At 44.0% G+C, this 10,555-nt stretch overlaps 1 protein-coding gene across 1 annotated transcript in view; it reads right to left on the bottom strand.

Annotated features, from left to right (window-relative positions):
- LOC116852000 (poly(rC)-binding protein 3) overlaps positions 1–9,881 on the bottom strand; it is a 158,769-nt gene extending 148,888 nt beyond the window's left edge. The window contains exon 1 of the mRNA XM_032831949.1: positions 9,374–9,881. The gene's annotated coding sequence lies outside the window, so the exon portion shown is untranslated. The remainder of the gene's footprint in view (positions 1–9,373) is intronic.
- Positions 9,882–10,555: the final 674 nt, after the last annotated feature.

The following is a 10,555-nucleotide window of genomic DNA, read 5'->3' as shown; positions in this document are numbered from 1 at the left end:
GTCTCACACCTCAGCGGTTGCCATGGCGAAAATCCACGAATTACGGTTTGAACTGCTTGACCATCCACCTTACTCACCAGATCTAGCCCCAAGCGACTTCTTTTTGTTCCCTCATCTAAAAATTGCGCTCGGAGGACAGAGATTTTCGTCAAATGAAGAGGCAATCACCTTCGTGAACAATTATTTTGCAGAGAAAAACGCCGAGTACTATTTCGACGGGTTACAGAGATGGGAGCATCGCTGGGAGAAGTGTGTAGATTTACAAGGAGACTATGTTGAAAAATAAAAAACATTTTTCAGAAAAAATGACTTGTATCTTTGTTAGGTCGGAAACTTTTCAGACCACCCTCGTATGTCAAAAGTTTTTACGTCGAAAGCGTAATATCGATTCTAGAGTGTACGAGGAAATCATTAATTAAAGGCAATTTCGGTGTAATGGACGCGAAACCGATGTTTCCGACCCAGAAATTTGCTGGATGATATTACAAAGCAGTTATCTGAGCACACGCTACGTGTGTGCTCGTGTTGGCAATCCTGTTATTCGCGCATGCGCATTGCAGTAGCGAAGATGGCCGACCCACTGTCAGAGCGCACCGTCGAGGAGCAGCGAGCTGCTTATACGTTTCATGCGGTTAAAAGATGTGAAAACGAGTGAAATTTAAAATTGCCAAAGTTACTCCTCGCACAGTTTCTCGATATTCTGCCCTTCAATTCCTGTGAAGGTACAAACGAAATAAAAAGCAGTATAAACGGGTACAAATGATGCTCTTTCGAATGGCGTTGGCTGTTCTGAGGTATCTTATTATTGGATGTTGACCTTTCTATTGTCTCCGCTCCTTTTCTTCCTATTTTATTAACTATCGAAGTATAAACGAAACTAAGAATAGTACAAACGAAGTATAAACAAAATATGACATATAATTATATTTCTTATAATATAATTTATAAAAAAAGTAATTTGGTAAAATCAAGAGTCAAGTTCACATAGATCCACTTTAATCATAGGCATTCTACACATCGATATTACTTGTCTTTTACTTATATATTATTCAGAGATCAAAACACACATAGCGGCAATTGAATTCTTTGGTTGCAATTATCAAACATTTGGTTGATGTCATTTTAATCAAATTGAAGTCCGGTGAAATTTTCATTTCGACAATAAATCCTTTCTCCAGTGCTAGTTGCTTCAGCACGTATAATTAAAGTTATGTGAGAGGGGGAGGAGAACGAAAAGGAAAGAGGTCGAGATGTAAAAAAGGGACGCTCGCTTTAGATTTGATTTAAAATCAGCCGCTTAAAATTCCACGAGGGGAAAGTTGGATGCGACGCGAGACGCTCGACGGTTTATTTCGCACATCGTTTCGCGACGCTCCGAAATTGCAGATCCGCCCGATTGATCTCGGATGAATATTTAAGCCCGCAGCGGCGCACTATCGTATCCTTTCTGCCGCCTTATTTCCTCTCGATCGGTGCCCTTGATCGGTCTCCCTTGCGCACACATCGAAAGGTACTCTGCTCGCTGAAGGGCGAAATTTTCAACGGGCGACTCTTTCATTTCATTCCTCGAGTCGTGCGAGAATTTATCGAAGGCCATTAAAGTCACGTAAACGCCAACCGCGCTAGTAGAATATATTTGACATTAAACGACTCTGTACGATAAACTTAAGCGCGAGTGCGATGTGTAATTTAAGCTCGCGGTTTCGCTTTACGTCTCTCTCTTTTTTTCCCTCCTGCTCTCGTTACTTAACGTTGAAAATATCCGGCTTCTACGTCGAGGTTTTCCTTTGGTCATACGTTCACTAAGTTTTCCCTACAATTTTTACGCCTGTTATATCGCGCGCGTATATCGCCGTACCTACGCGAAAGCTCTCTCTCTCTCTCTCTCTCTCTCTCTCTCTCTCTCTCTCTCTCTCTCTCTGCTCTCTTCGTCGTGCAAATTAAATTTTATCGGCCAAGTTCCACCGCGGGTGGTATAAGCGGAAGTCTGTGCGCAAATTACATCCGATAGACGAGTTCAGCATTTTTTTTTTCCACTGCTTCCTTTCTCGCGACTATCGTGCGAAGCTTGCGACGTTTCGGGGTTTCGGTGGAGAAAAATACGAAAATTCGTGCGATTGCGCAAACGAGAGCAACGATACGCAAGAAGACACCACGAGTCACATACATGCATTCGTGATATTGGACTCTCGCGAGCGCAAGATTACGAATATATACGCGTCACATTATTAAGCTGGCTATCGTAGTTGGGAAATAATTAACCAACAACGTTAACTGCGTTACGTCTCTTTCCTTCCTTTTTGTGTTTCTCCCCTTTTGCGTTCTCTCTCTCTCTCTCTCTCTCTCTCTCTCTCTCTCTCTCTCTGCACTATAAACATAATTCTCGTGAAATTCTAGCCATCCAGCTTAAAGTCGGGTAATGCCGCTTCTCGCTGCAACGACCGTGATATTATTCCGTGATTGTGTATTCCCCCGAAAGATAAATACAAATGTCAAGATACAATTAGACGTATTATCTGAAAATACATTTCATGTTGGCTTTCATGGTGTATCTATTAATGCAACGCCAACGGCGACACACAAAATGCGCGCCTCCCTAATTTTTAATATCCTGGTTAGTCCCGCGTTTTAATCTAATTTCCTATTTTATCCCTCGACGTCGTGGAACGAGGACGATCGATGATAATTGTACGAGTGGAAGCGGGAAACATTATATGAACAAATATAGAGCATCTATTCTTTTACCACCGAGTCGCGAAATCGGTCGTTCTCGTCGCGAGGTATCGATCTAATTTCAATAATTCATCCCTACATCTAATTTGACCGAGCAGACGAAACACGAATACGACCTCGCCCGGTCTATACGGAGAGAATTTTATAGTAAAAGTAGGAAATTGTGATCATATAATCGTGACAGGAATAGGTCGACATTCTGCAGTAATTGACTATCCTATTTTATTTCATAAATGCAATGAAAAATGTCGTGTAATATTTTCAAATTAGTAATACAAATATAGCAATAATTACCAACTTTTCTGTTATTAATTACACAATAATAAAACAAATTCTTATTCAAATATTAACAAATAACATTAGCAAACCTTGGTATCTTATCGTTCAAACTTGGTGACTATCACCGATTTACGTTGATGCATATCAGAAAGCAATTTGTTAAATAAGCCCATGTCGTTTAGTAATCATTACCATTATACGATATTATACAAAATGTGTGATAACCAAATATTTTAATAACAGCCAAGTTATATTTAATAATTATTATCAAATTAGTATCCTTTATCAAACTATTTAATTGGTTCAACCAAACAAAGGGTTTGTTTTACTAATTATTTTGTAATTATTACAACACACGGTTGGTAATACTATACTTCATACTAATTATCAAATATTGCACTAAAACGTTCAACCAACTGCACTTGTTAGCTACAAGACCTTCTCTTCAGTGTAGACCAAATGTAAATTTCCCAAGTGACCGTTATTTTTTCTCATTCCGTTATCAACCCTAACCCGTGATCAGCGTCGGGCACAGTCGCGCGGGTCGCACCTAACGAATCTCGTTTATGGAATTCGTTAGCGCGGACTGTCGCGTTAGTGGCGTCGCTCCGACGCGGCATTGTTAAATCCGCGTAAGCTCGCGAACGGCATAAATCACAATCGCCGATATCGAGGCAGTCGAAGCACAAAGGACGCGCGCGATCGAGCCGGGCCGGTGCAAATTCGCAATAGTCAGTTGCGAGGCGCTGAACTCGGCGCACGTTGCGTACCGTCGTCGCGTCGCCGATAAAGTTATGACGGGGGCATCAATCCTAATCGAGTAACCAGGAGGTATCCCGGTTAAGTGAGCTCGAGGGAAACTGAACTTCGCGGGGATTTTACCGATTGGCCGTAACTACCCGTCGGAACGACGGGGATGCCTCGTGAACCCTCGTGAACTTATTAACCCGCTAGCTACTATTCTTCAGGCGACGTCAGAGGAAAACGACCGAAGTGGATGGAAGGTGGCTCGCGGACTCCTGACAGTCGCTTTTAACATCGCCGGCTTTAGAAGCTAATTGCAACCAGTCTCGCGGATGTCTCGTTAACCCGGAAGAAAAGATTGCTCCATCAGCCGATGGTTCTCAACGTAAAAGAGAGCTTTATTTTTAACGTGGGCGGGAAATGGGAATGAGATAATCGCTCTGGAACTTCAGGATAGAACAGACGCAAACGGATACAGCAGATTTACGCGTCCCAGTAGATACAAGCGTGCATTGCGCGAACAATCACATTGTGCACCCTAGATGCACGCGAGATTTCCACGTCTTCCTCGCGAAGGATCAAGAACCTCTCAGATTTCTATGCAATCTCTCACATTGCCCTTCGTCTCGCTGTCACATTCCTCCCGTTGTTATTCCCGTTGTTATTGCGCGTAATATCATACGTAGATTCGAGCAGAACCAATCCAGAAAGTAGATAAAGCGAGCACGAGTCAGACGCGCGTCGGGAGATAAATCCCATGCGTGGACACACGATGGACGGATCTCCGACTCGAAGAGACGCAACACGGCATTTCCGGCCGGTCCGCGAAAAAGTGTCGTCCCGGCGATCGAAATTTCAATTAAAAGCGACATGCGGCTCGATCGAAGTATTTTCAGGAACAAAACGAAAACACGTGGCGCGGGGGAGGAGGGAGCGAGGCGCGGGCCCCCTCGTTGTCTGGACCGGCGGCGTTACGTCACGAAGTCAAGGAAGCGGCGATAGGCCGGCGCTGCGCTAGAAAGAGAGAAAGGGTGGAGACAGCGGCGGAGGGTGGCGGAGAGCCGTAGGGGTGTGCGAAGGGGGGCGAGGGAGAAAGTGAGCGAACGAGGGTAGGGCCGGCGGAACGAACGAGACGGAGTGAAACGGAGAGAGACAGAGAAAGAGAGAGAAAGAGAGGGAGAGAGAGAGAGACGTGACGCGTGGCATCACGTGGTGTATTGATCGTTGCGCAGCATCCACGAGAGCCATTCCGGCTGCCAACCTTCCTACCTACCCCAAGCACTACCCCTTTCCCTCACACCCCCGTCTGCTCTGCACTTCGCTCTCGCCTACTCGCTCCCCCTCCCCCATCGCCCTTCGCCCTTCACCCTCTCTCTCTCTCCATTCACTCGCCTCCGAACCACCATTCTCCTCCGACCGCCGCTTCTGCAACAAACCACCCCCGCGCGGGCGCTTCTCGACCCTCTCGACGAAACCCCGTCAGACATCCATCGTCGTGTATCCAGCGAGTTAATTATTAAATGCATCGCGTCGTGCCTACTGGGCTCACGCTCCCAACGCTGCAAACCCTCTTTTCACCCTCGTCGGCCTCGCGTGAAGTCTCTCTCCCTACTCTTGTCTCTCCTACTTCCCCCTCCCCCCCGCCCCGGTCTATCCCTTTTCATTCCGCGTCGGCAAGACACGTTTCGTTCAGAATTTTTGGCTGGCGCTCGCGCGATCGTAGCCGATTCAACGTCAAAGCGAGGGTGAAGGCACCCCCGGTGTGCCGTAGATAGCGATAAACACAGAAAAATATCACACAAAAATATCACAAGCAAATTATGAAGTTTTTGATGTTTTCTTTTTTTCTTCGAAGAAACAGCGGTTATATAATGCACAGGAAACATTTTTCCATCCCGTTTCATCCCGTTTTATCCCATTTTCCCAACGCGGCATCGGTACGATAGTTTCAGGCAGTTCCGGAAATAGAAGATGAGAAGTGATCTGACATTTATGTATGTAGGCGGTAAATTATTTAACGTGTCAACTCGCCTTAGAAATTCCTTGATATTACGTGCTCCACCGACGGTAACTTAGATTGTCCGACATACAGAGCGGATGTGAAAACTTCAGGTATACGTGAAAACTCGGGGCTTTCAAATAAATGGATTCTCTGATTCTTAAATTATGCCCGGAAGACGGAAACGCTTCCGAACTGGTCAGAAAATAACTTCGCGGTAATTCACGTGATTCTTCACGAATCAGATACAAATTTCCTCAAATCCTTCAAACTGAATTAACGAGAAATGGTTATTTCTGTTGAAATAACCAGTTGATTAAGTTAATTTGTAGAAAAAAACGGGCATTTTATTCCCTTCATCGATCGCAATTTTCTTTTTTTAATTCTAACATATCAATTACGACAACATGATGAGAGTATGCGAAGGACTGATAAATTTAAGCACCACTTAATGTTGCAGCACTTTCCACCTGCTGGCGTAAACAGTTTTTTTTACAGGTTGTGGTACAATAGTGCGGCGCGCTTGTTTAAATAACGAGTATTGACTTGACCTCGTTTCTCGCGCTGGGGATCCTGCATGGGATACCTGCGTTTACGCGAAAATGACGAAATTTTGCTGTCGTCCGCTGCGCGAGACGGTCTCAATGGATGCTGCGCGACAGCTCATGACTTTAGAGGAGATGCGCGCGTCGCAAAATCATTTTTTTAAAGCTCTCTTATGTTCTCACCGCGGCCATCTTGATTGGTGGCGTCAAAAGCGAGGAAATGTATACCTAAATTTCTAGCGAGATATGCCGAAATAAAAGGACTTGTGAGATCGAGTGAGTACATTTGCAAAATATTCTAAGAATTCTCCTTTTATTCTAATAATCAATAAGTAGCCATAAAATTAACAAAATGAAAAAGCTAAATTGAAAAGCAAGTTAGCGTGTCACATTAATCACCCCAAGGATCAATAAACATATCCGCTTATTTCAACATGTTTTGCAAGAATTTTGAGGTTGCGTACTATAACTCAAAAGATTAGTCCGAAGATTCTGATGCGCCGCGTCGTTCGAATTTTCACATTTTCCGTGATCATTGCTCTCATACCGCGCGAGTATTCTGTGTCGTGCGAATACATTAACTCACGCGTGCAATATCGATAACAAGATTTTTCCGGCTCTTTGTACTAGTCACAACGCGTTACGGTACGTTATGTCGCTAAAAATTTCATCCTTTGCCGGGCTGTACCCGTGGAATCGCGCGGATATAGAAATCCGCGTACAATGTACGAATGGTAGAATTTCGTTGGTCTTCTGTATTCACAGTCACGACTAGGATATACCCGAGTTAAAATTTGGTTCTACATTAACGCTGCAAATTCGATCGAAAGATCAATGGAGATCTCAGAATACAATTAAATAAAGCCTATTTTGCTCGTTTGATAGTACAAATGGTTATTTACTTGCTTCCTAATTGAGGCTTAAAGAGAGATTAATAGATAAATATAATAACAAACTTCCATAGTCTCTTTATCACTTTCTTTTTAGTGGCGTTGTAAATATCAAAGGGATTTGGAAATAAAATGAAAAGAAAGGAAAGATAGCATTTATGTATCTGATTCGAATTTGATATTGGATAAATTCGGATTTTGAAACTCTCTCATAGTTAATCAATACGGCCATCTTGACTGATGATGTCAGAAGCAAGAAAACAAACACTTAAAATTCCTACGCAAAAATAAAAAAAAGGATGCAGAAAAAGATACTTGAAAATTTATTTGTGGAATATAAGGTTTATTCACAGAAATAAAAACTTTATTTTACAGAAACTAACTTTATATTACACAAATAAATTTTTAGGTATTTTTTCTCAGTGTGTGTTCATAAAATAACACCTGCAATCGATTAAATAATATCGATTAAATAAACATGTAAAATAGTCTAAAGTGAATTAAAAAGAAAAATTGCATGTCACATTAATTTTACAATCATTTATTAATTGTTAGGACACGAGGAAATTTGGACTAATTTACACATCTGTGTTCGGTCGATTACAAATATCATTTTATGAACATATCTTTTTATTTTCCCATGTTTTGTAAGACAATATTTTTGAGCTCGTATTTTCTCGCTTCTGACGCCACTAATCAAGAGCTCCGCGGCGAGACTTAAATTTGAATTTTAAATTTAGACATGATAACAAGATAATAACTAGAAGTGAAAAAGAGACGTCGACAAATTCAAAATGAATTTTGCAACTCAAGGAACAGTGTACATTGCACTGCGAGAAAAATATGGTATTTGTATCCATCACATAGAGGAATAATACTATAAATTTAGATCAAGAAAACCATTTTGTGTTTCATTAAATTCCACTGTAATATTAGTGATAACAATCTTATATATCTTACTACTATACTACTTTTGTGCTGAAAAAATCAAGAAATATGGTTGGTGCCGAAAATAACTATAATTTTCGTTAGGTGAACCGTTTGTTTCTCTCGGAGGTAAAAATCAATACTCGCGAGATTTACGATCTTTGAATCCGATTTTCAAAGTTTTGACCCGGGTATTCCGACACGTTATGTTGTTTGAGAAGAAGTGTTGTGTCTCATGAAATTCGACGTTAGAACGAATAGTACATGTAAATGTGCATCGCACAGCGTTTCGCCGCTTGTTCGCCACGTATTTGCCATTTGATCGTTACGAGTCGCCTTTTAGGCCAAACAGATGCCGATAGTGCTGCGGGGAAAGCACGTCAGCTACAGATCACCGGGTATACATGCATACGTGCACTTACCGGCGCACGTTAGGGCCACCAATCAAAGTGCCACAACATTGTATCGCGCCAGGTTGCCAAGAACATCGCGTCTCTAGCCCGGCAAATGGCCGAAATGTTGCTCATCACACTGATAATAACGCGCTGTGTCCTCATTGTTAACGTGAATGAATATTAAATCCGCTTCTAATGTCCGAATGACGGACCTGTCCGTCGCCCACGGGATCCATTTGTCTGACGTGCCGCGGTGTCAAGTGGATCTTAGCCGCGCATCAAAAGTACACCTACCTTTCGCCAATTACGCGACAGCTATCATCAATCATGCGCCGAGTATCGCGGCACGCGCGCTCTCAGTGCTTTCGAGGCGATTTATCGAAACCAGACGTGCTTTCAAGGATATTTACGAACGAGGCGACAGGATATCGCGTCCGGAAAAGGACGAATGGGAGAGAGATTAACGAACAGCCTGTCCGCTTGAATGAGTTGACACATCCGTAATATTCAGTTAAATTTCTATGAGGAATGACGATTTCTCCCTCTAATTGAGATCATTCGAGATGTTTCGCGTTTTTATGAGTATCAAGTTACTGAGTAAATCTTTCTAGTTGGAGGAATAACTTTTCTTTGACGTAATTGACGAGTAAATTAGTATCGTCGCAAATTAACGTCTCAACTTATCCGAGCAGGCGAACGATACCAACAGAAACGACCGCAGCTTTAAACTAAATCCTGCCTCTAATTGATCGCAAATACACAGAAACGAGGAACGAATCGGCTAGGAAATCAGAGAACAGTTTGGCGGTGAGTAGCCGCGGTCCGTGCTTGCGGTAGAATAAAGAACGAAGCGATACTCACCCCCTCAGGTCGAAAGCCCTCTTTGCCAGCTCCAGCTTGAAGACACTCGGTCAAGAAGCAACGGAAGCTCGAGTCTCGTCTTCTTATAACGCCTGGGACGAGAAGGACGATACTCCAAGTATGTGTTGGCGTTTTCTCTTCACTTCCGCGCGGCACTGTCGTCACCGTGCTTTCTTATGTAACAGAAACTGAGAAACGAACAAGGATGAGTGAGAGGGTAAAAGAAAGAGAAAAAAAAAGAAGGGAGAGAGAGAGAGAGGGAGAGAGAGAAATTATCGGGGTTCTCCTCGAATTTACTCAGTGGACCGTGACGAGACTGCGAACGCGTTCGATCGGAAGCAACGCCGGCCGATGGAGACAACAACACCTCATACGTTGCGCGACGAAGCGAACGAAAGAGAAAGACGGAGGAAGGTGAGGAGGATGGAGAAGGGGGTCGCAGAAGAATAAGCTAAGTTTAGAGTTAAGGGTCCGAGAGCGGAAGAGGAGAGCGATAAGATGGCGAAGGAGCGAAGAGCTACAGCGAGTACAATACATCGCGCACGCCGAAACTGCGAGGAGAGGTCGGCAGCAGAGGAGGAGGAGAAAGAGCAGGAGAAGGAGAGCAGAAGGAGACGGAGAAGGTGGAGAAGAGAAGAAGAGAGTGATCTTGGATACGCCGCCAGAAAAAAAGCTGGCGGACCAATCGCGAACCATTCGGAGGTTTAACTACCCGCGGTAAATCGGGCTGCTCGCCATCTCTCGGCCAACTGGGGCCATCGGGGACGACGCTAATAGACCCTCTTCGAGGCCATCGAACGTCGATTGAGGAGCTTAACGTCGGGGTTGCGTGCCACGCCGATCAACTATCGTGACGACGCGACGCCCGCGGCCCGTCTCTATCGGCTCGTTCGCTATCGGCTCCATTAGGCGTCTCCCCCTGTTTCCCTATTGTTAGAGAATCTGCTTCGCGTCTACTTTCGCGTCGTTGCCGTTCCGAGATGCGCGCCGCGTCAACGTCAAGCTCGCGCTCGCTGAGCCGCTCGTCCGACTTGTTACGAGGAGCTTTCATGCCTGACGACCCACGCGGCGTCAAGCTGCTTTGAATTAATTCTTCCTCCACGTCTATCGTAGATTATATAATTCACGAAGCCGCGGCGAGTCGCTTAATAATCCAGCGGACTGTCGCCGGTGCAGCCGAGT

This window comes from Odontomachus brunneus, unplaced genomic scaffold, assembly GCF_010583005.1.
Source record: "Odontomachus brunneus isolate Ranch 3 - 2012 unplaced genomic scaffold, Obru_v1 Obru_scaffold_199, whole genome shotgun sequence".
NCBI classification, from domain to species: Eukaryota; Metazoa; Arthropoda; class Insecta; order Hymenoptera; family Formicidae; genus Odontomachus; species Odontomachus brunneus.
The sequence above is the reverse complement of the archived record's forward strand: the minus strand, read 5'-3'. Positions and strand labels throughout refer to the sequence as shown.